At 46.9% G+C, this 24,428-nt stretch overlaps 1 protein-coding gene across 2 annotated transcripts in view; it reads left to right on the top strand.

Annotated features, from left to right (window-relative positions):
• The window catches only part of slc1a6 (solute carrier family 1 member 6), a 164,142-nt gene that overhangs the window by 7,776 nt on the left and 131,938 nt on the right, over positions 1–24,428 (top strand). Inside the window, exon 1 of one of the 2 annotated variants that reach the window (XM_070859839.1) lies at positions 20,938–20,967. The exons of the other annotated variant lie outside the window; for it this stretch is intronic. The gene's annotated coding sequence lies outside the window, so the exon portion shown is untranslated. Of the gene's footprint in view, positions 1–20,937; positions 20,968–24,428 lie in introns of those variants that run through there. 2 annotated transcript variants of the gene reach the window in all.

The raw sequence follows: 24,428 nt of genomic DNA, 5'->3' as shown, positions 1-24,428 counted from the left end.
ATAATATTTCAGTAATAGTGTATTCCTGACAGTTGGGTAATTGGATTGGTTTAGGAAGACATGACTTTTCTGGACTGCCAGTCATCTAAGGGTTAATATACTCCAGCTTTAACATTCAGAGTTGGACTTTCCTTCCGTCTCCCACCCAGAATCAGGTGGGATAATGGCAGAAAAAGGGAGCATGGCTGTCAGGTAAGGCCTACAGTCACGCTACTGCCCAAGCTATGTTTTCATTGGAACTGCCACAGGCCTACTTTCCCCCGCATGAAAATACTTGCAAGGGGGTGGGGCCTGGCTTCCTGTCCCATTTCCCTATCATCCACCCATGATAATGTCACTCCCAGGGACCGTCTGTTGGAAGGTAGCAGTAGGCCTGGGGTAGTGCTGGTAATGACCCCAGTGCCCATTAATGGAGAGAGGAAGCCTACTGGAGGTCTCTGCGCCTTCCAATCCGGCCCCTATGCCTTAACATTGTAGGCTTCAGTTTTTTAAAGGCAGCATTGTAGTTCCCTCTCTTCCGATGGCGGCACCCAGTCTGGAGTAGTATTGCTGCTCCTACCCCATCATACATGGCTAATGAGGGCCCAAGGAGGAAACTTTAGTGAGTTAGTGCGAGAGTCAAATGAGCGGATGGAAATCTAGTACCGCTGCGAACCCGCTCATGGCAGGAGAATTCAGGCCCAAGTCTTTATTACTTATAAAAATACCCAGATTAGAGCCTATGTGCTAGAGTGGCCTGGGATAGTGGTGGTCCTTTCTCCCAGACTCCAGCCTGCACACTTGGGCAGGAAAACACAGCAGTGCCCAGACCCTAACCTGCATGCCAGATATAGGAACACTCCATAATGCCCAGGCAATACTGGTGCAAGAAAAACAATGCAGTGTCCAACTTTCATCCTGCAAGCCAGAGGCAGGAAAAGTGAACAGTACCCAGAATCTTGGCCAAAACTTTAATCGGGAGGCGGGTTGGGTGCAGAGGTGCTCGGAAGCAGTCGGGGAAAACCGGGAGAACAGGTTTCCCGCAGGCCCTGACGAATTTAACGGCAGGGCCTGATCAGCATTTCAAAGGTCTGTTTCCCACCCACAGCCAGCCAGATGGAGAGTCTGGTTGGCTGCGGGCAGGTAGACCTAAGACACTAGGCTGCAGGGAGGGAGGGAGAGGGTGTTTGGGGGCCGGAGGAGGATCGTTGGCGGGGTGGAGAGAGGATCGGGGCTGGAGAATCGGGGAGGAAGGCAAGATCAATTGGGGCTGGAGCATCAGTGGTGGGAGCTTGGGTCTCCGAATACTCCGCCAACACTTGGGCCTGCAATCCTTCGGCGACATCATGGTCTTCACTCTTCCAGCGATCTCCTGGTCTTCACTCCTCCGGCGACGTCCTGGTCTTCACTCCTCCGGCGACATCATGGTCTTCACTCCTCCGGCGATCTCCTGGTCTTCACTCCTCCGGCGACATCATGGTCTTCACTCCTCCGGCGATCTCCTGGTCTTCACTCCTCCGGCGATCTCCTGGTCTTCACTCCACCAGTGACGTCCTGGCCTTCACCTCTGCAGCGACGTCCTGGCCGCTGGCCCCACTCAGGGCGGCGTCTCTGTCGAGCATGTAGTGTGCACAATGGCTGTGGTAACTTTGATCTATTTGACCTCTCCTCCTCCCACCATGTGGACCTCTGACCTTCCCAATGCCTGCCCTCAGCCAGGCCTCGGTTTTCTCACCATCTCACCGAAGGGCCCTGCTCAGCGCCAAGCTTACGGCTCGCATCCCACTGTAGGCAATTAGGCCCATACAGTAGAGCCTAGTCTCCAGTCATCTTGGACCCCCTTGCCACTGGACCAAGACCTTGCTCTGCTAAGCCCATGTGGTAGCCGGTGTGCAACGACCACCCCACTTTAAAAGAACTCGCGCACAGGCATCTTTTACCCTTCAAAATGAAGTTCGGGACCGGGAACGTCAGGACCCTCATGGACAACACCCACAGCGACAGACCGGAACGCCGCACCGCCATCGTTGCCCGGGAACTTAGAAACATCAATGTCGACACTGCCGCCCTAAGTGAGACCGGCGGGCGGGGCAGGCCAGCTCAAAGAACAAGGTGAAGACCTTCTTCTGGAAAGGCAAACCAGAGGAAGAACGCCGTCTCCATGGAGTCGGTTTCGCAATCAAGAATGAGCTGGCCGACCGCCTCAGAGACCCCCCTTGCGGGATTAGCGAACGTCTCATGACTCTCCGACTCACCCTATCCCAAAACCAGTGCGCTACAGTTATCAGTACATACGCCCCAACACTCGACACATAGATGAGGCCAAAGAGGGATTTTACTCCAGCCTCGAACAATCCCTGTCCCACATCCCGGTGGATGACAAACCGATCCTCCTCGGCAACTTCAACACCAGAGGCGGTAAGGACACAGACCTCTGGGGAGGCATGATCGGCAGAGAGGGGTTGGGAAAACCAACTCCAGCGGTATTCTGCTCCTGACAAAATACCTAGAACACGACCTTGTCATCACTAACATCTTGTTCTGCCAGAGGGACAAGTATAAGGCATCATGGCAACACCCTCACTCCAAACACTGGCAACTGCTCGACTATGTCATCATTCGAGCCAGGGATCGCAAAGATATGCGCACCACCCGCGCCATGACAGGAGCTGACGACTGCTGGACGGACCACCGCCTAATCCGTTCCATCATCAACATCAACATAGCCCCAAAGCGACGATGGCAGCAGAAGCAGTGCCGCAAAAAAAAATCAACGCCGGGGCACTCAAAGATCCAGATAAGAGAGCCCTATACAGCCACCGCCTCACTGCTAACCTGACGACCCTTGATGATCCCGAGGCACAGAATGCCCACAGCGCTTAGTCTGCTCTCCAGGCCTCCATAATCAGTGCCTGTGAAGGGACGCTCTCTCACTCAACCAGGAAACACCAGGACTGGTTTGATAAGAATGACCAGGAGATCCAAGAGCTAATAAATTGCAAGCGCAGGGCATTTCTTAACCTACAACAACAACCCAACTTGGGAGCAGCAAAGCAGCTTTACAGCTTAAGGCCGAGGTTCAACAAAACACCCGCGACCTAAAGAATAGATGAAGGGTGGAGAAAGCACAGGCGATTCAGCAGCTGGCCGACAGCCATGATGTGCGAGGATTCTTCACCGCAGTCAAGTCCACCTACGGCCCAAGCATACAAGGCCCCACCCCACTGCTGGCCAAGAACGGGGAAACACTCATCAAAGACACTGAGGCAGTTAGGACCTGCTGGAAGGAGCACTTCGAAGATCTTCTTAACCGAGACTCTGCCTTCGACTCAGGTGTCCTCAACTCCATCCCGCAGCATGCTACCCGCCACCATCTCAGCAAAACCCCAGCCCTGCACGAGGTAGAAAAGGCCATCCGTCAGCTCAAGAACAACAAGACATCAGGAGCAGATGGAATCCCTGCTGTGGCACTAAAGTATGATGGAGAGGCACTATTGGCACGAATGCATGACCTCATTTCTCTCATTTGGAAGGAGGAGAGTGTGCCGGGAAATCTCAGAGATGCAGTAATCATGACCATCTTTAAAAAAGGGGACAAGTCTGACTGCAGCAACTACAGAGAAATCTCCCTGTTATCAGCCACTGGGAAGGTCATCGCTAAAATCTTCCTCAACCATCTTCTCCCTGTGGCTGAGGAGCTCCTCCCGGAGTCACAGTGTGGATTCCGTCCACTACAGAGTACAACGGACATGATCTTTACGGCGCGACAACTGCAAAAGAAATGCAGGGAACAGCACCTTGTACATGGCCTTCTTTGACCTTATAAAGGTTGCGAGAGACTATGCAGTGTCTTCCTCCATTTCAGCTGTCCCCAAAAGTTTTTCGCCATCCTCCGCCTGCTCCACGACGACATGCAAGCCGTGATCCTGACCAATGATCCACCACAGACCCAATCCACATCCGGACCGGGGTCAAGCAGGGTTGCGTCATCGTGCCAACACTCTTCTCGATCTTCCTCGCTGCAACGCTCCATCTCACACTCAACAAGCTCCCCGCTGGAGTGGAACTAAACTACTGAACCAGTGGGAACCTGTTCAACCTTCGTCATCTCCAGGCCAGATCCAAAACTGTCCCATCCTCTGTCGTCAAGCTACAGAACGCAGACAACACTTGCGTCTGCGCACATTCAGAGACTGAACTCCAAGTCATAGTCAACATCTTCACTGAGGCATACGAAAGCATGGGCCTTAAACTAAACATCCGTAAGACAAAGGCCCTCCACCAACTTGACCCCGCCGCACAGCACTGCCCCCCAGTCATCAAGATCAACGCGCAGCCCTGGAAAACGTGGACCACTTTTCATACCTTGGAAGCCTATTATCAGCAAGGGCAGATATCGACGACGAGCTTCAACACCGCCTCCAGTGCGCCAACGCAGCCTTTGGCCACCTGAGGAAGTGAGTTTTCGAAGATCAGGCCCTCAAATCTGGCACCAAGCTCATGGTGTACAAGGTTGCAGTGTTACCCGCCCCCCTGTATGGCTCAGAGACGTGTACCATATACAGTAGACACCTCAAATCGCTGGAGAAATACCACCAACGATGTCTCTGCAAGATCCTGCAAATCCCCAGGGAGGACAGACACACCAACGTCAGTGTTCTCGATCAGACCAACATCCCCAGCATCGAAGCACTGACCACACTCGACCAGTTCCATTGGGCGGGCCACATTGTTCGTATGCCTGACACAAGACTCCCAAAGCAAGCGCTCTACTCGGAACTCCTACACGGCATGCAAGCCCCAGGTGGGCAGAGGAAACGTTTCAAGGACACTCTCAAAGCCTCCTTGATAAAATGCAACCTCCCCACTAACCCCTGGGAGTGCCTGGCCAGAGACTGCCCTAAATGGAGGAAGAGCATCCAGGAGGGCACTGAGCAGCTCGAGTCTCGTTGCCGAGAACATGCAAAAAGCAAGTGCAGGCAGCGGAAGGAGCGTGCGGCAAAACCAGACTCCCCACCCACCCTTTCCTACGACTGTCTGTCCCAACTGTGAAAGAGACTGTAATTCCTGTACAGTCACCTGAGAACTCACGTTTAGAGTGGAAGCAAGTCTTCCTCGATTTTGAGGGACTGCCTATGATGATGATGATGGTGGGAACGGGGGAAAGCAAGGATCGGGGCGGAGCATCAGGGGAGGGAGGGAAGCACTGGGGCCTGATCATGGTTGGGGGAATCCGGGAAGGCGATCGGAGGCCTCATGGGAATGGATCAGAGGCCTTGTGGGGTGATTGGAGGTCGAGGCGGGGGGGGGGTAGGGGAAGGGGGGTTGTTCGGTGGTCTCCGGGGAAGGACTAATCGGAGGCCTCATGGTGGGGGGGGAGATCAGATCTTGGTGGTGGGGGAGGGGGGGGTTGATCGGAGGCCTCGTGGGGGTGATCGGAGGTCTCGGGAATGGCGGGGGGCAGTGATCGGAGGCCTCGTAGGTGGGTCCCCGAGAGCAGGGGGTGGTTGAGACAGGGACATTAGATCCTGGATCCAGCAGTCCTCGCTGAATTTTAGCTGGCTGGTTCTCCAAGGCCTGAGAAACCCGACCAGTCACATTTAAATCTGAAAAGCTGGTTAAATCTGAGGCATGCCAGCCTGATTATAATATTTAAATGGGGACCCAGCTCCTGTAAACGGGTTGGCTGCCTGCCCCTCTTCACGCCTCCGGAAGTGGGCAGGTGTGAAGTAGGTTCAGGTCGAGATTCTGTTTTTTAACACTAACATCACACCTGACCCCAACCCACCCGTTTTTTGGGGGTTAAAATTCGCCCCCTCCCCACCTTGTGTTTGAAAATACTAGGCGAAATCAGCAGTGGACCAGTTGTGTTATTCTTCCTGTGTGGTCTTTATGTCGAATGCACACTGAGTTGAATGCATTGGATGCGCATTTTAGTTGGTGGAAGGATAATTTGGAGAGGTTTTCCAGTGACCAGGCCTGGATTGAAAAGAGCTTGATGTTGCTGAGGAGCACATTGTAGAGTAAGTCCATACAGCAGCCTGAAGGTGGGACAAACAAGCAGTGTAAATAAGAAGTATGTAATCATCACAACAGCGACAAGAAACACAGAGCTGCAACAGCATTCTACAATCTGTTGCAATCAACCAATCTTCATGCCAGTACTAATAACAACAGTACCAAATTTCCAGCTCAGTGTAAGGTTCACCTTGAATTGCTTTCAGTATTTGAGGAGGAAGGTGGGTTTTGAGGAGATCCTAGCTATGAATCAATAGTGCAAGAGTTGATTTACAATTATTAAATACATTTCCATTTTGCGCTTTCTTTACTTCTTATAATATCCAGGGTAATAATTCCGTTCACTTCACAATAAACAAAAAATGAAATGTGTTGTCACCTGATAAATTTGGCAGGCAATGTCCTGATATAGAAACATAAAAACATAGAAAATAGGTGCAGGAGTAGGCCATTCGGCCCTTCTAGCCTGCACCGCCATTCAATGAGTTCATGGCTGAACATTGAACTTCAGTACCCCATTCCTGCTTTCTCGCCATACCCCTTGATCCCCCTAGTAGTAAGGACCTCATCTAACTCCTTTTTGAATATATTTAGTGAATTGGCCTCAACAACTTTCTGTGGTAGAGAATTCCACAGGTTCACCACTCTCTGGGTGAAGAAGTTCCTCCGCATCTCGGTCCTAAATGGCTTACCCCTTATCCTTAGACTGTGACCTCTGGTTCTGGACTTCCCCAACATTGGGAACATTCTTCCTGCATCTAACCTGTCTAACCCCGTCAGAATTTTAAATGTTTCTATGAGGTCCCCTCTCATTCTTCTGAACTCCAGTGAATACAAGCCCAGTTGATCCAGTCTTTCTTGATAGGTCAGTCCCGCCATCCCGGGAATCAGTCTGGTGAACCTTCGCTGCACTCCCTCAATAGCAAGAATGTCCTTCCTCAGGTTAGGAGACCAAAACTGTACACAATACTCCAGGTGTGGCCTCACCAATGCCCTGTACAACTGTAGCAACACCTCCCTGCCCCTGTACTCAAATCCCCTTGCTATGAAGGCCAACATGCCATTTGCTTTCTTAACCGCCTGCTGCACCTGCATGCCAACCTTCAATGACTGATGTACCATGACACCCAGGTCTCTTTGCACCTCCCCTTTTCCTAATCTGTCACCATTCAGATAATAGTCTGTCTCTCTGTTTTTACCACCAAAGTGGATAACCTCACATTTATCCACATTATACTTCATCTGCCATGCATTTGCCCACTCACCTAACCTATCCAAGTCGCTCTGCAGCCTCACAGCATCCTCCTCGCAGCTCACACTGCCACCCAACTTAGTGTCATCCGCAAATTTGGAGATACTACATTTAATCCCCTCATCTAAATCAATGTACAGTGTAAACAGCTGGGGCCCCAGCACAGAACCTTGCGGTACCCCACTAGTCACTGCCTGCCATTCTGAAAAGTACCCATTTACTCCTACTCTTTGCTTCCTGTCTGACAACCAGTTCTCAATCCATGTCAGTACACTACCCCCAATCCCATGTGCTCTAACTTTGCACATCAATCTCTTGTGTGGGACCTTGTCGAACGCCTTCTGAAAGTCCAAATATACCACATCAACTGGTTCTCCCTTATCCACTCTACTGGAAACATCCTCAAAAAATTCCAGAAGATTTGTCAAGCATGATTTCCCTTTCACAAATCCATTGATAGAACTGTAAGTAAATCTAAAGTTGGTGTTCCATAAGGTTGCTAATGTCCTAGAAGTGTTCGCCTTCAGTCCCACCCCCAAAAAAAGTCCTCTGGATCATTATTATTGATTTTTAAATTATTTTTAGATAATTTCTACCTTTTTATAATTGACGTCTATTTAAGTTCAGTTTGAAAATGGTAGCTATCTGGAGAGTTCTGGGGCCAACTGTGAAATCTTCTACCATCCCAGCGTGAGCAGTCTTTTTGTACCAACTTGATTCCATCCTATCACCGACTGCAAGAACTGATCCACTTCTGATGGGATTGGCAGTTTTCTATCCGTTTGTCATGTGCAGGGCCAGTACTTATCCTGGTACAGTAGCCAACATTCCTGCCAAGGTCTGCGCTGTAAATTTCTATGTTTCTATGTTTCAAGCTGGAATCTGATGTTGTATGCAGACGGCACAATGGCAGCCTGTCTTGTGAAATGGAGGCAACAAAAACAGGACTTCTCTGACATATTATGATGCAGGTCTTCGAGTAGTAACAGCTGTGCCCAAAACACCTGTGGTACCTGATTTTGTTGGCCCTTCACAAATTCTTCTTCCTTATCTGGCTGTAAAGCGCTTTGGGACATCCGGTGGTCATGAAATGCGCAATATAAATGCATGTCTTTCTTTCTTCTTTCTATCTTAATTGTGCAGCATGTTCCGAACTCCTAATCCTCACTCTTCATAAAGTGCAACATCAAAGTTACCAACAAGTATTGGTGGGGAGTAAACACCAAATTACAAAAATAGAGACTTCCTGGCCTCCAGCTCACTCCTTGATCTTAAATTGAATGAATAACAATTGTGTGGGATGGGGTGCCTGAATTTACGACTTCCGCTTCCTGTCTGTATGGCTCCACCAGTTGTGTGGGTCTCAAAATGCATTCTGTCCAGTTATGGATACCTTACTTTAGGAAAGATGTACAGACTATGGAGAAAGTTCAGAAGAGAATTGCGAAGATACCAGGGATGAGGGGCTTTAATTATGAGGAGAAACTGGAGAAACGGGGGCTTTTTATATGAGAAAAAAGAAAGTTAAGAGGAGAGCTGAGAGAAGTATTCAAAATGATGAGAGGTATTGATACAGTAAGCAGGAAAAAACTATTTTCATTGATGGGTAAGAGAGCATAAATTTCAAATCATTACAAGAATCCAGAGCTCAGTTAGTTAGAGTTGTTTTGTGTAGAGGATCATTAAGACATGGAATGCCTCAGGAGAATTAAGAGAATCTATAATGATGTGGATATATATTTGTAAAAGAAAAAAAATTATAAGGATATGAGGAAAGGGCGGGAGAATAGGATTAAATGGATAACACCTTCAAAGAGCGGACACAGGCACGATAGACCAAATGACCTCCTTATGCTGTACAATTCTGTATTGTATAATTCCATCTGTTTTAAATTCCTTTTTACTAATTTAAGTTTATGTCTTTTTGGTGTATTGGCTTGACTGACCTAAAAGTATTATTCTGGGTTTATGTTATCTATGCTATTTAACAATCTATATTCCTCAAAAAGAGTATCCCTTAATCATCTCACTGAACTGTAGTGGTTAACCTTCTCTAACTTTTTCTCATAATTGAAGCCCTTTTACTCATGTGATCATCCTTGTTCTGCTTCTCTGCACCTTTTCCAATCCAGGCAATGTCCTTTTGAAGTATGAGGAACAGAATTACCCATAGTATTCCAAGTGAAGTCTGAACAGTTATAAATTCTCAGCAGCATAACTATGGTCCAAAGGATCACATCAGGCTTGTTGAGAATACTTTTGATCAAAGAAGAATCTCGGGCATAATGGTTTTATTAATGATAATGTTTAGCTATTTTGAGTTTAGACAGAGAGGCTGGTACTTGGCAATCGGGAGGGAGGGGATACTGGGATAGATCCCGAGGTTGGTGGGCGGGATGTCAAATTGGTAATCGGGAAGGAGGGAGACCGAGAGAGATTGTGGGGTTGGTGGAGAAGGCGGGATGGGGTGGGCAGGGAGAAACATATAAACATAGAACATAGGAGCAGGAGTAGGCCATTCAGCCCTTCGAGCCTGCACCGCCATTCAGTATGATCATGGCTGATCCTCTATCTCAACACCATATTCCCACTTTTTCCCCATATCCCTTGATGCCTTTTGTATCTAGAAATCTATCTCCTTCTTAAATATATTCAGTGACTTGGCCTCCACAGCCTTCTGTGGTAGAGAATTCCACAGGTTCACCATCCTCTGAGTGAAGAAATTTCTCTTCATCTCAGTCCTAAATTTCCTACCCCGTATCCTGAGACTGTGACCCTTTGTTCTAGACTTCGAAGCCAGGGGAAACATCCTCCCCGCATCCAGTCTGTCCAACCCCATCAGAATTTTATATGTTTCAATGAGATCCCCTCTCATTCTTCTAAACTCCAGTGAATACAGGCCTAGTCGACCTACTCATATGACAGTCCTGCCATCGCAGGAATCAGTCTGGTGAACCTTCATTGCACTCCCTCTATGGCAAGTATATTCTTTCTCAGGTAAAGAGACTAAAACTGCACATAATACTCCAGGTGTGGTCTCAGCAAGGCCCTGTATAACTGTAGTAAGACATCCTTGCTCCTGTACTCAAATCCTCTTCCAATGAAGGCCAACATACCATTTGCCTTCCTGACTGCTTGCTGCACCTGCATGTTTGCTTTCAATGACTGGTGTACAAGGACACCCAGGTCCCTTTGTACATCGACATTTCCCAAGCCATCAACATTTAAATAATACCTTGTCTTTATGTTTTTCCCACCAAAGTGGATAACCACATTTATCCACATTATACTGCATCTGCCATGTGTTTGCCCACTCACTCAACCGATCTAAACCGCCTTGCAGCGTCTTTGCATCCTCCTCACAACTCACAATTCCATCTAGTTTTGTGTCATCAGCAAACTTGGAAATATTACATTTGGCTTCCTCATCCAAATCATTTATATATATTGTGAATAGCTGGGGCCCAAGCACTGATCCCTGTTGTACCCCACTAGTCACTGCCCGCTACCCTGAAAAAGACCCGTTTATTCCTACTCTCTGTTTCCTGTCAGTTAACCAATTTTCAATCCATGCCAGTATATTAACCCCAATCCTATGTGCATTAATTTTGCACACTAACCTCTTATGTGGGACTTTATCAAAGGCCTTCTGAAAATCCAAATACCCATCATCCACTAGTTCTCCCTTATCTATTTTATCAGTTACATCCTCAAAAAACTCCAGTTGATTTCTCAAACACGATTTTCCTTTCATAAATCCATGTTGACTTTGTCTAATCCCGTTGATATTTTCTAAATGTCCCGTCATCACATTCTTTATAATAGACTCTAGCATTTTCCCGACTACTGATGTTAGGTTCATCATCATCATCGTAGACAGTCCCTTGTATCGAGGATGACTTGCTTCCACGCCAAAAATAGATGAGTTCAAAGGTGTTTCAATGAAGAACCTAATATTCCAGGTCCCGAACTACATGTTGAAGGGTGGAAGATGCCGGTGCGTGGATTTTTTTTAACGTGGTGGCCGTTGCACACCAGCCACCACACGGGCTTGATAGAGCTTGGTCTGATTCCAGTGGCAAGGATTACCCAAGATGACTGGAGACCTGCTCTGCTGCACGGACCTAACACGCACTCATATCTCAGTGTGGGCTGGCCCATGCTGCCCTGGGCCCTCGCCGCTTCGAGCCCAAACTCACGCCTCTCCTGGGCCCCGATCACATCCCTCTACGAACTCTTTGCTGCTCCTTCGCCCCTCCTGCTGTGCCTGCCCGGACTGGAGGGAGCAGCGTGCGGCGGCATGCCACTTCAGGGAGAAGCACGTGCTTTATTTATCATTTATCAGAGCCAATAAAGAGGGTATATCAACTCTGTTGTTGGAGAGTTGTAGATAGATTTCAAATGCATCCAGACTCTGTAAGTTTTCAAAATTAGCTTGTGGGATTACCTAAAATTACATAGAATTTACAGCACAGAAAATTGGCATTTGGCCCAACTGGTCTATGGTGCTGTTTATGCTCCACACCTGCCTTCTCCCACCCTACTTCAGCTAACCTCATCAGCTTATCCTTTCTCCCTCATTTATTTATCTCATCATCATAGGAGTCCCTCGGAATCGAGAAAGACTTGCTTCGACTCCTGAAGTGAGTTCTTTGATGGCTGAACAATCCAATACGAGAGCCACAGACTCTGTCACAGGTGGTTCAGACAGTCGTTGAGGGAAGGGGTGGGTGGGACTGGTTTGCCGCACGCTCTTTCCGCTGTCTGCGCTTGATTTCTGCATGCTCTCGGCGTTGAGACTCGAGGTGCTCAGCACTTCCTTCACTTAGGGCAGTCTTGGGCCAGCGCCTCCCAGGTGTCAGTGGGGATGTTGTACTTTATCAGGGAGGCTTTGAGGGTGTCTTTGTAGCGTTTCCGCTGCCTAGCTTTGGCTAACCAGTCTGCAGTTCCCTGTTTGCTCTCTCCCTCCTTTTTAAATAGTGGGGTTACATTTGCCACCCTCCAATCTGCAGGAAGTGTTCCATAATCTATGGAATTTTGGAAGATGACAACCAATGCATCCACTATTTCCATAGCTACCTCTTTTAGTACTCCGGGATGCAGATTATCAGGCCCTGGGGATTTATCAGCTTTCAGTCCCATTAGTTTCTCCAGCACTATTTTTTTACTAATAATAATTTCCTTTAATTTCTCTTGCTCACTAGACCCTTGGTTCCCTAGCATTTCTGGGATGTTATTTGTGTCCTCCTTCGTAAAGACAGAACTGCAGTATTTATTTAATTGTTCTGCCATTTCCTTGTTCCCCATTATAAATTCTCCTGTTTCTGACTGTAAAGGACTTACATTTGTCTTCACTAATCTTTTTTTTTACATAATTGTAGAAACTTTTGCAGTCGGTTTTTATGTTCCTTGCAAGTTTACTCTTGTACTCTATTTTTCCCCTCTTAATCAATCTCTTGGTCCTTTTTTGCTGAATTCTAAACTGCTTCCAATCCCCAGGCTTGCTACTTTTTCTGGCAACTTTGTATGACTCCTCTTTGGATCTAATACTATCCTTCATTTCTTTTGTTAGCCATGGTTGGGCCACTTTTCCTTTTGTGTTTTTGCGGCAGAAAGGAATGTATAACTGTTGCAATTCATGCATTCGTTCCTTAAATGTTAGCCATTGCCTACCCACTGTCATGCCTTTTAATGAATCTTCCCAATCTATCATAGCCAATTCATTTCTCATACCTTTTTAGTTTCCTTTGTTAAATTTAGGATCCTAGTTTTGGATTGGATTACTTCACTTTCCATCTTAGTAAAAAATTCAATCATGTTATGGTCCCTCTTCCCTAAAGGACCCCACACAACAAGACTATTAATTAACCCCTTCTCATTCCACAATACCTAATCTAGGATAACCTGTTCCCTGGTCGGCTCCTCAATGTACTGGTCTAAAAAACCATCTCGTACACACTCCAGGAATTCATCCTCCACAGTATTATTACTAATTTGGTTTGGCCAGTCTAAATGTAGATTAAAGTCACCTACGATTACTGTAGTACCCTTGTTACATACATCTCTAATTTCCTATTTGATGCCGTCCCCTAAATTACCATTACTGTTTGGAGGCCTATAGACAACTCCCACCAATGCTTTCTGCCTCTTGGTGCTTTTTAGCTCCACCCAGACTGATTCTACATCTTGAATTTCTGAGCCAATATCCTTTCTCACTATTGCTCTGATTTCATCCTTTACTAATAACGCCACACCACCCCCTTTTCCTTTTTGCCTGTCCTTCCTAAATATCAACTAGCCTTGGTCACCCTGCAACCATGTCTCTGTAATTGCAACTATATTGTATCCGTTTACATCTATTGGTGCTGTTAATTCGTCTACCTTATTATGAATGATTCGTGCATTCAGATATAGTGCTTTTAGATTTGTCTTTTTTAACATTATTAGAGCAGAACATTTTTTTGTAGTATAGCCCTATTTGTCTTATGCTATTTTTTCTTACCTGGACCCTATTTATTATTGCACTCTTTTGTTTGTATGCTCTGTCCCTTCCTGACATAATCCGGTTATCCTTATCACAATCACTTTCCTGCATTGCTTCCTTTTCCTTTCTCTTTAGCATTCTATATCTCTCTCCACTGGGACCCTCCCCCACCGCCTCCCCTTATTTAGGTAAAAGCCTTATCTACCTCGATTCGCTAGAACCCTGCTCCCAGCATAGTTCAGGTGTAGTCCGTTCCCACGGAACAGCTCTCTCTTTCCCTAGTATTGGTGCCAGTGCCCCACAAATTGAAACCCACTTCTCCCACACCAACCACTAAGCCACACATTCAGCTCCCTGATTCTATTGACCCTATGCCAATTTGCTCGTGGCTCAGTTAATAATCCAGAGATTATTACCTTTGTGGTTCGGCTTTTCAATTTAGTCCCTAGCTGCTCAAATTCTCTCAGCAGAACCTCTTTCTTAGTCCTACCTATGTCATTGGTACCTATGTGTACCATGACAACTGGATCCTCCCCCTCCCACTCCAAGTTCTTCTCCATCCTGGGGAAGGTCTTTTACCCTGGCACCGGGTAGGCAACACAGCCTTCGGGACCAACGTTCTCAGCTACAGAGAACCCCATCTATCCCCCTAACTATACTGTCCCCTACTACAACCACCTGCCTCTTTACTCCCCCCACTTGAATGGCTTTCTGCACCACGATGCCTTGGTAAGTCTGCTCGTCCACTCCGCAGTCTGCACACTTGTCCACAAGGGTTGCAAGAACCTCAAATCTATTGGACAAGTGCAGGGACTGAGGCTCCTGCAATACTACCTCCTGGATCCCCGTACCTGCCTCACTCGCAGTCACACCCTCCTGTCCCTGACCACGTGTCAATTCTAAAGTATTTAATCTAGAGGGTGTGGCTGCCTCCTGGAGCAAAAGTTCGAGGTAACTTTCTCCCTCCCTGATGTCTCGCAATGTCTGCAGCTCGGACTCCAGCTCCTCAACTCGGAGCTGAAGTTCGTCAAGCCGCAGACACTTACCACAGATGTAGTCGCCCTGGACCAAAACGTCCAGCAGCAACACATCTCCTGTTCTCCCAGTATTTAATTTAATTAATTAGTTTAGTGTTAATCAAAGTATTTACCTTTATATAGTTTATTAAATTAGTTAAATAAAGGTTAGTTTTTAGAATTTAGTTATATGCTATATGTTAACTTAAAAGAAAAATTTAGCCCACAGTCACTACCAATCACTTATCTGCCAAACAACTATTTACAATCTATATTAACGACTTGGAAGAAGGGACCGAGTGTAACGTAGCCAAGTTTGCTGACGATACAAAGATGGGAGGAAAAGCAATGTGTGAGGAGGACACAAAAAATCTGCAAAAGGACACAGACAGGCCTTTATTGCAAAGGGGATAAAGTATAAAAGCAGGGAAGTCTTGCTACAGTTGTACAGGGTATTGGTGATGCCTCAGCTGGAATACTGTATGCAGTTTTGGTTTCCATATTTACGAAACAATATACTTGCTTTGGAGGCAGTTCAGAGAAGGTTCACTCGGTTGTTTCCGGGGATGAGGGGGTTGACTTATGTGGAAAGGTTATGTAGGTTGGCCTCTACTCATTGGAATTCAAAAGAATGAGAGGTGATCTTATCGAAACGTATAAGATCATGAGGGGACTTGACAAGGTGGATGCAGAGAGGATGTTTCTACTGATAGGGGAGACAACTAGAGGTCATAATCTTAGAATAAGGGGCCACCATTTAAAACTGAGATGAGGAGAAATTTCTTCTCTCAAAGGGTTGTGGATCTGTGGAATTCACTGCCTCAGAGAGCTGTGGAAGCTGGGACATTGAATAAATTTAAGACAGAGATAGACAGTTTCTTAAACGATAAGGGAATGAGGGGTTATGGAGAGCTGGCAGAGAAGTGGACCTGAGTCCATGATCGAATCAGCCATGATCATATTAAATGGCGAAGCAGGCTCGAGGGGCCGTATGGCCTACTCCTGCTCCTATTTCTTATGTTCTTATACCTGTGATGTCACACTGCAGCGTTCTCCCCACCCGGATCAATGCGATCTCCTGGGAGTGGCCAAAAACAGATAAAAACCCAGACCAATTGGGGAAATAAATCTGGGAAAATTCTTCTCCGACCCAACCAGGTGATGGAAACTAATCCAGGAGATCACACTGGCCATATTAGATTCCTTGAAGTTGCAGGTTTGCTGCAGCTTTTATCCCCACTCTCAGGCCTCGGTCTGCTCCCACTCAGGTACGCCACCGCTCAAACTCTCAAGTTTCCCACTCTGTGCTACTGAAGTGGTCAGACCGGAAATCGGGAGTGGCTACTGGGAGAGATCGCAGAGTTGGTGGGGAGGGGATTGGTCAATTGAGACAGAAGATGTGCTTGAGGGGTGGGGAGGGGGCAGCACTCCTGCTCATCCTGGTCCACAAGCAATGCTATGAAAAGCACTTAACTATTCAGCCAGCTGCTCCCACCTCCCTTTAGCTGCCGGACCCTGCCAAAATATCAGGAACTGAACCTCATTCACGTATTATTACGAACGCACCTCTCCAGAGTGGGTTATTCGGATGTCCCAAAACCCACCATGGTTAAACTTGAAGCAGGCATGTTTCTTGGCAGGTTGGGGTCGAGTTTCACAAATTTATCAATTTAATCGCCTCCTGCTGATGCTCTCCAGCTCGTCGTGGGGGGCGGGAGTGGTGGTTAAAACTCCCCTCTAGTGGTCTCTCTCTCCATACATACGGAATCCCCTTAAGCATGAATAGGGATTCCCTTCTTTGATTGGTTGGGCTGGCCCATGTGATCCCAGGGGCGCTTACGAACTGATTGCGTCCCTGGGATACGTGGGCCTCTACCTAGGCCCAGGAGCACAAGTCTCCATGGATCCCGAGGCAAAAAGCTTTTGCAGGTCGGAAGCCTCCGACCACAAATTCAGCCCCTATATAGTCAGAAATGTCTGGAAGAGGAAAAACTGGTGGTAAAGCTCGGGCCAAGGCCAAGTCTCGCTCCTCCCGGCCGGATTGCAGTTTCCTGTGGGCCGTGTTCACAGGCTCCTGCAAAAGGGGAATTACACTAAGCGTGTGGGTGTCGGAGCCCTGGTCTACATGGCTGCTGTCCAGGTCCAAATCCAGGTCGCTGTTGGAGCATGGGCAGGTACAGCAGGAGCGGCAAGGCTGGAGCACAGGAGCGGCGAGTGATCGTGGAGCGAAGTGATCGGGGAGAGGCGCGAGTTCGGGGCCCAGAAGAGGCAAGGACCCAGGGGCAGCACAGGCCAGCCCACACTGCGATATGTGTGTGGACTGGGTCCATGCAGCAGAGCTGGTCTCCAGTCGTCTTGGTTGATACTTGCCACTGGACCAAGACCTTGCTCTGTCAAGCCCGTGTGGTAGCTAGTGTGCAACGGCCACCACATGTTAAAAAATCCACGCACAGGCATCTTCCACCCTTCAACATGTAGTTCAGGACCTGAAATTTTAGGTCCTTCATTGAAACACCTGTGAACTCATCACTTTTCGGCGTGGAAGTCATCCTCAATACAAGGGACTGCCTATGATGATGATGATGATAGACTAATGCAGACAAGCATGCAGAAGACCAGCACATGTGCACATACAACACATGCACGTGAACATGCTCAGGCAACCGCTTGCAACTGCATATGTCCTTCACATAAGCCAACATGTGGTAACTTATTAGAGACTTCACCCCCAGCATGGAATCTCCAAAATTTCCCTTGGCAGGCATTGATGCTGGACAGTAATTGTATGATTTGGCTATGCATTATTAAACTCTGCAGGGCCTGTCATTTATGTGGAAAAAGGTAACTACAAACATGGCTTCTGTGTTAAATCTCACTTATACACACACATACACATCACAGAAAAAAATTATTTATGTGAAAGGTTAGCATGTATCTCTATCTACTTGTAGTCTTACCTTTTTATTTCCTACAGATTCTGTTAAACCGGAGTAAATTTCTAATTACTGATTTCACACAAGATCTTGAAAATTAAAGCCTATGTTTTTGACAAGACTGTTGGCTTCTGTGAATGTTGCACTGAAACATCCATTTCAATTACATTGCTCCCTGTTGTGAGTGAAAGGCTTAGCTGCACCTCATGCCTCTTATTAATAATTAATTCATTAATGGAGCTGTGTGCTGCTCCTGTGACATTTTGCAGCAGATGCTCTGATTTCAAAATCTCTGCTGTTCAGTTCAGCTTTAATTATCAGAGTGAGTGGCACCCACACGGTTCCCACTCATTATCCAGTCATGCAGCCAGGCTGCTAATGGGTTTGTTTCTTTCTTCATGCTAACACAATGCAGTATTGTATCTCCACCAGCCACAAAGACTCAAAAACATCAAACTATCTCATTTCAATGCAGATCAATTTACAATTGATTCCCTTTGGTCTCATAGAATTGCTGAGGTTACCATCTCTGAACAAATGTGAAGATGAACCCATGCAGTATCTCACAGAGCTGAAATCTGAGTCTCTGAATTTATGAGTTAATCCATTCTTTGACCATCCGGATAAAGTTCTCACCAGTAATTCACCTGCTGGGTTTTGACATGTTCACAGGCTTCTTTCTTCTCTCAGCTCCACAATTAAAACAGTAACAATTACAGATGGGGAAAAAAGCCAATCATTGCAAATGAACAAATTACAAATCCAATCAGGAAAACAAACAACATTATTAACAATTAGTAACTTGCAGTCAAGATACTAGCATATTAACATCAATTATCAATACATGTCTCAGTCTGGAACTCCCTGAGGGGCTAAAGATTAATGCAGAGGGCAATACACATAAAGACAGTCATCATCATTATAGGCGGCCCCTCGTATCGAGGATGACTTGCTTCCACGCCAAAAAGTTCACAGGTGTTTCAATAAAGGACCGAATATTCCAGGTCCCGAACTACATGTTGAAGGGTGGAAGATGCCTGGATTTTGTTAACATGTGGTGGCCATTGCACACCAGCCACCACACGGGCTTGACAGAGCTCGGTCTTGGTCCAGTGGCAAGGATTAACCAAGATGACTGGAGACCAGCTCTGCTGCACGGACCCAGTGCGCACACGTATCGCAGTGTGGGCTGGCCCGTGCTGCCCCTGGGCCCTCGTCCCTTCTGGGCCCTGAACTCACGTCGCTCCACGATCACTCGCCGCTCCTGCGCCCCAACCTTGCCACTCCTGCTGTACCTGACCGCACTCAAAGAAGCATACCACTTCAAGGTACAGCGCGGGCTGGAGAGCGACAGCTGTGAAGAAGGCAACTGGATTAGACAGTCATAGGACACTAAGAGCAGCACCTAAAAGGTCAACACTGAATAAAAGAAGAACAGAGATCCACTGCTACAAGAAAAACAATTGAGACAACCTCAACCAAAGGATCTACTTTTGGGGAAGGAGATGCAGGGAAAATCTAACAGCAATTTGAGAAGTGCAAAGAATGCAAGCTGAAGTAATAGTAAAAGGGCACACCCGCGTGCCTATGCAAAGGACAACCAAAAGGAAGAAATATCAATACTAGATCAGTACACCCTCCCATTGGGAAGCGTCCTCTCCTGATATTTTTACACATGTTCAGCATAAAAGCAGCTTTCATAGAAAAGTCTGCACTTCCTAAGAACAAAAACTTGACTGTGTGCAAAGTAAAGTGTGTAGTGGGCTTTTGGGTGAATAGGTAGTCATTTTGCCATTGCCGTATTGTAAATAGAATGTTCCTGATCTATGCAACTGACAGAAAACATTACACTGACAGGCTATTAGATCAGACTAAAAATAAATTCATGTTTCTTCAGAAGTAAAGTTGTGCAGAAACAAGAGCAAGTCAGTGGATCAAATAGATTACAGTATTTCACATCATCTGTTCCAAACAAAATAAAGCTCTAAAGTCATAGCACTTCACTTCAATAGCTTTGGGTCATATGTCTGTGATAATAAGCTCCCTATGATAGCTGTGCCCCACATAGTCCCTTTGACTCAAATAGCAGTACAGTGAAATAGGAAGTTTGAAGAACATGGGGCACTAGCCTGCATATATTTCTATCGTCTCTTTGGTGCCTGCGCTGAATGTAAGATAAAAGGGTCTATGACACAATTCATCAAATCTATCAAGGGACACTGTTCCGAATTTGAGTCGACCATAAATACCTTGTCCAATTAAGCAGCATCTGCTGCTCCATAAACATTCTGAACACATTACGATTATAAAAGTTGGCTCAGAATTCCCAATATCTATTTGTAGGATAGTGTAACCCCGGGTTTTAACAATAATATCCCCTTGTGAATTGAACATTCATGTCTTTTACACTTCTGTTTTGCAGTCTCTCTGTAGCACTGGACTGAACAAACAAGATTGGTGAGGCAAGATTTGATACCACTTAAGAAGCTCTTTTATTTCACAACAACTGAACAACAGTTATGATCAGATTTACTTGGGTCAACTTGTCTTTGCATAATAATGCAAAAATAATTATTCTGATACACTTCCCTACATTAGTGGATCATCTTGCTTGACTTAAACAAACTAATTTCTACCTCATTGTATCCTTCTCGCAACCTTTTTCTGAGCCTCAATTCCTTGCAGCTTTCTGTTTCAAAGACCTGGCTGCCTGTGCAGCATCCTATTTCAAAAGGCTCTCTGCCTGAGTCTGTCTCGACTTTGGGTAATCAGCCAGCAGAGCCTGTATTCACAGCAAAGAGGTGGCCACAATTTTGAGGGATTAATGTCTCCCATGTACTCATGACATATTCTGTGTCCTTGGCACGTCACTGACATACTTGTTCAAAGGGATGGGGTAGATGAGGAGACATGACACAACTGTTGCTGTGTTGTGTAAGGCCAGAATGACGATACTATGCAGAACCGAAAGTTTCATCACCCCGTAAGCAACTAACTGCAATTAAACCCTCAACGCGTCCAGTATCTCCGAGATCTGGTCCCGAAGTTCACTGCCTCGTCTTTTAATAGTGGTTTGCGTAAGCACAGCAACTGCACTTGAAGACCTTGAAGAGCAAGTTGCCCAGCTGGTCATGGGGCAAACATTTGGAAATGACCTGTGATCGGATAGTATGCTTGAAAGAGAACTGAAGTATCAAGGTTAACTACTGTTTTCTGACTGTTTTCAGTACCTCTAACTGCTCTGTTTGCTGATCCAGATTGGTGTCTTCACACGATAAATGAATGGTAAGGATTTTATGTACAAAGTGTCCAGGGCCATCTGTTGAACGGGAAGTGATGAGTCTGCACAATGCGGTATCAGTCGTCCAATGAGAATCGCCGTGTTATTTCCAGGCACTACCTTACTAACATTGAGCTTTCCCAACTAATGTTTCAGGAGCTCGAAGGCCATGTCCATGGCCTTCTTTCGTTCATGGGGCCAAAATTGCCCTCCGCTGCAAACGGGGCGGATAATTCGAATTAAACAATTATTCTCCACCCGGAATAGAAGGATTTTGCTCTCTTTTCTTGTGTGACTTAACGGGGCTGTGTTTCGGGCAGCTGTGGGGCGCAAGTAGATCAGGACCAGGATGGAAAGTGGGCGGTATCATCAGCATGACGTTGATGATGTCAACGCAACGCAGATGTGTCGTGTCGTGCTAACCCGTAGCAATGTCCCTCCCTTCAGTTAAAGGGAGGGCCACTGCAAACTCTGCAGTCACTTCATTAGTGCCCACTGGGCCACCAGGGAGGGCTTCGGCCGGGCCAGTGGTCCGGCAAGGGGTGCCCGCTGCCTGTTGGCGGCCCAGCCAAATCCGTGGCCGCCATTGTCGGGCTGACTTCAGAGTCAGCTGACAATTAAAATAAAATGGCGGCTGCAGCGGAGTGCCCTCCACTTTAAGGGCGGACGCGCTGTCCAGCCATTGGCTGCTTCCCGCAGGGGGAAGCGGTCGGGGGACACCGAGCGGCGACGGCTCTGCTCCCGCGGGGCAGTTTCCCTCGCGGGGCGGTAAAGGATCGGTGCGTGCCCGACGGGGCGGGGCGCAAACCCATTTCTGTCGCTCCCAGTCTGGGGGAAAATTCTGATGGACCTTAAGAAGGGGAGCAATTTTGGCCCCATTGTCTGTTTTTGAAATGAACCAGTTTTCTACATAATTGAAATTGGCCTCAAGTCTTTCAGAGGACAGGTCCTGAAGTAATATTTGCTTCAGAAACTTTTGCAAGGAACTTGTGGTTTGGGCATAAAGTGTCACCATCTCTTTTGTGTTACCATTTGTCCTTGTCCTTGTCCAGTTCTGGCGGCACCAAGCTGAAAGTGCTGGTCAGGCAGGTTTGAATCAATTTGCAGGTGCCAGTTTGATTTGATTCACTGTGAAGTTCTACGAGATGCGTGCAGGCATTCGTGGCTAACTGTCGAACAGGGCTGTGCAGCGGATCTGGTGGCTCGGCCTCAATAAGATCCTGCATGTGTGTAAGTAGCACCCTGTTTCTGATAAAGTTGACGAGAACTCTCCGGCCATTAGAATATAGAGATCTGGCCATCAGAGTCAGGCTGAGCTTTAGAGTGAGATCCCTGGATTCAGCCTTTATCCCCTGCCCACTTATCATTAAGTGACAGATGTGACTGCTGCCAACGAACCAGAAGTGGACTGCGCATGTGCGCTGCCATTTCGTCACAGGAGCAGGTTCGTTAAAAAAAATGCTTTTAATGCCAGGTGGGAGCAGGAAAAGTGCTGGAAGGGAGCGAGTTGTTTTAAAAATGCCTGGAGGGAGCAGGAAAAATATTCAGAGGGAGCAGGCTGCTTCAAAAATATCGGGAGGGAGCAGGCAGATTCAAAAATGCCAGGAGGAAAAATGGCAGTCAAAAATACTGTGTGGAAAAAAAAAAGAAACTTCCGGTTCCAGATGAATGCGCAGTACGCTTCTGCACAGCTTTAGTCGCTGTCAGGAATCATTCCGTTAATTGACTAACAGCTGGCAGAATGTGGGTCTCGACTGTGGACAGTAGTTCAGGTGCACACACAGCTATGTTCCCACAGCACAGACCCAGTTTGCTCTTGACTTTATCCAAATCCTCATCAGGCTTGACCCTAAACTGTTGGAGTTCGCAAACTCCTCCAGGCTACTAAGCATATTAGCACAATGTGCCATGGCACAGAAAGCATTGGTGAGGGCTGCTCCCTCTCTCTCTGCACTCTCGCTCTGCTGCACACTCAGTAGAATTTGGTGAAGCTCCTCTTGTTCTTAGTGTGGGTTTATTGGAGCACTGTCCCACAAGAATGGTTGATTGCTGTTGATCTATTTCAATATTTCATCAGCGAGCTGACATGTCCATTCCTCGTCATCAACAGTATTCAGAGAAATGCACAAGGCCACCATTAATTTCTCCTCCCATTTTGATTGGGACAGAGATTTCTCTCAATTAGCCAGTAAATGGTCAACCAATACTGCAAACTTCACTTCCCACCACTTCACTGATACTGGGTGGATATTGAGACTCGGGATTTGCATTAGCCTCAGTGCCGCAGCTCCTCGGCCTCCCTCTTGATATGGGCAACAAGACACGATGAGAGCTGGTCAGCAATGTCTGGGCTTTAGGGAGATTGGCATCTTCATTGTAGGTAAGGGAAACAGTTTCACTTCCAGCTTGCAGTTTCTTTTTCCCAATGTGTGCTGAACAATTGCAGATTATTGTTAAAGCCTTGGTGTACTGGGTCTTAGTGACAAACTCCAGTAAGGATGGCCAAAGGACATCATCCATCTTCACTGCAGTTGTAATTAAACACACCACTGTTTCACATACTGCGACTAACTCTACAACAGTTACCTGGTCTGGCTGATGATTGGGTGGTACCAGGGTTCCTGAATCAATGGGTGCAGCACACTGTTGGATGATGAATTGCACCATTGCCTTTCCTCGCTCTGGCTCAAGGTAACCTGGCTGGGCCATTACACATATTATCTGGGCAATTAGCTTCTTCTTCCCTTGATTGCTGCTGTTCTCTAGAAGTACTGGTTTTATTACATCCACAAATCTGAGCCTTCTTCCTCTCCAAGTGGCTGAGACCAAAATGATGAGTGTTCCTACTCTTATTTGTTAGTCAGCGTTCTCTAACTGGGATAGGAGAAATTCGACCATTTTGTCTGCATAAGTTGAGGCCAGAACTCTGAAACTCAGAACTCCACATCTCCTTCCAGAATGTCCATTTGCTTGCGAACAAGGCCCTTGCCATCCATGAGCTTACCGTGGATGATTGCATCGACATCATGGCCCTGACGGAAACTTGACTGAGGGGGTGATGACACCTTACCCTTAAATGAAGTCTTCCCGCTTGGTTGTACCTTCCATCACTTGCCCCGCCCAGAGCGCTGTGGTGGCTGTGTGGCTCTCATCACCAAATCATACCTTGGTCTGTCCCACTACTGCTCCAGTACTTTCTCCTGCTTTGAACAGCTCACCTTATTCCACCCCTCTCACCTCTCATTTAAAATTCTCCTTCTCTACAGCCCACCCAAGTATGATAAAAATGTTATCACCGAGATATCTTCACTGCTTTTCTCCCTCAGCCTCTGCACTGAGTGACTTCTCATCTTCGCTGATTTCAACCACCATCTCTATTAATCATGCTCTCTCTCCTCTGAGTTCACTACCTTCCTATCCTCCCTTAATCTCTCTCTCCATGTAAACTCCCCAACCCATATTCACG

This window comes from Pristiophorus japonicus, chromosome 18 (assembly GCF_044704955.1).
Source record: "Pristiophorus japonicus isolate sPriJap1 chromosome 18, sPriJap1.hap1, whole genome shotgun sequence".
Lineage (NCBI taxonomy): Eukaryota > Metazoa > Chordata > Chondrichthyes > Pristiophoridae > Pristiophorus > Pristiophorus japonicus.
This window is presented reverse-complemented; position numbering and strand designations above follow the sequence as displayed.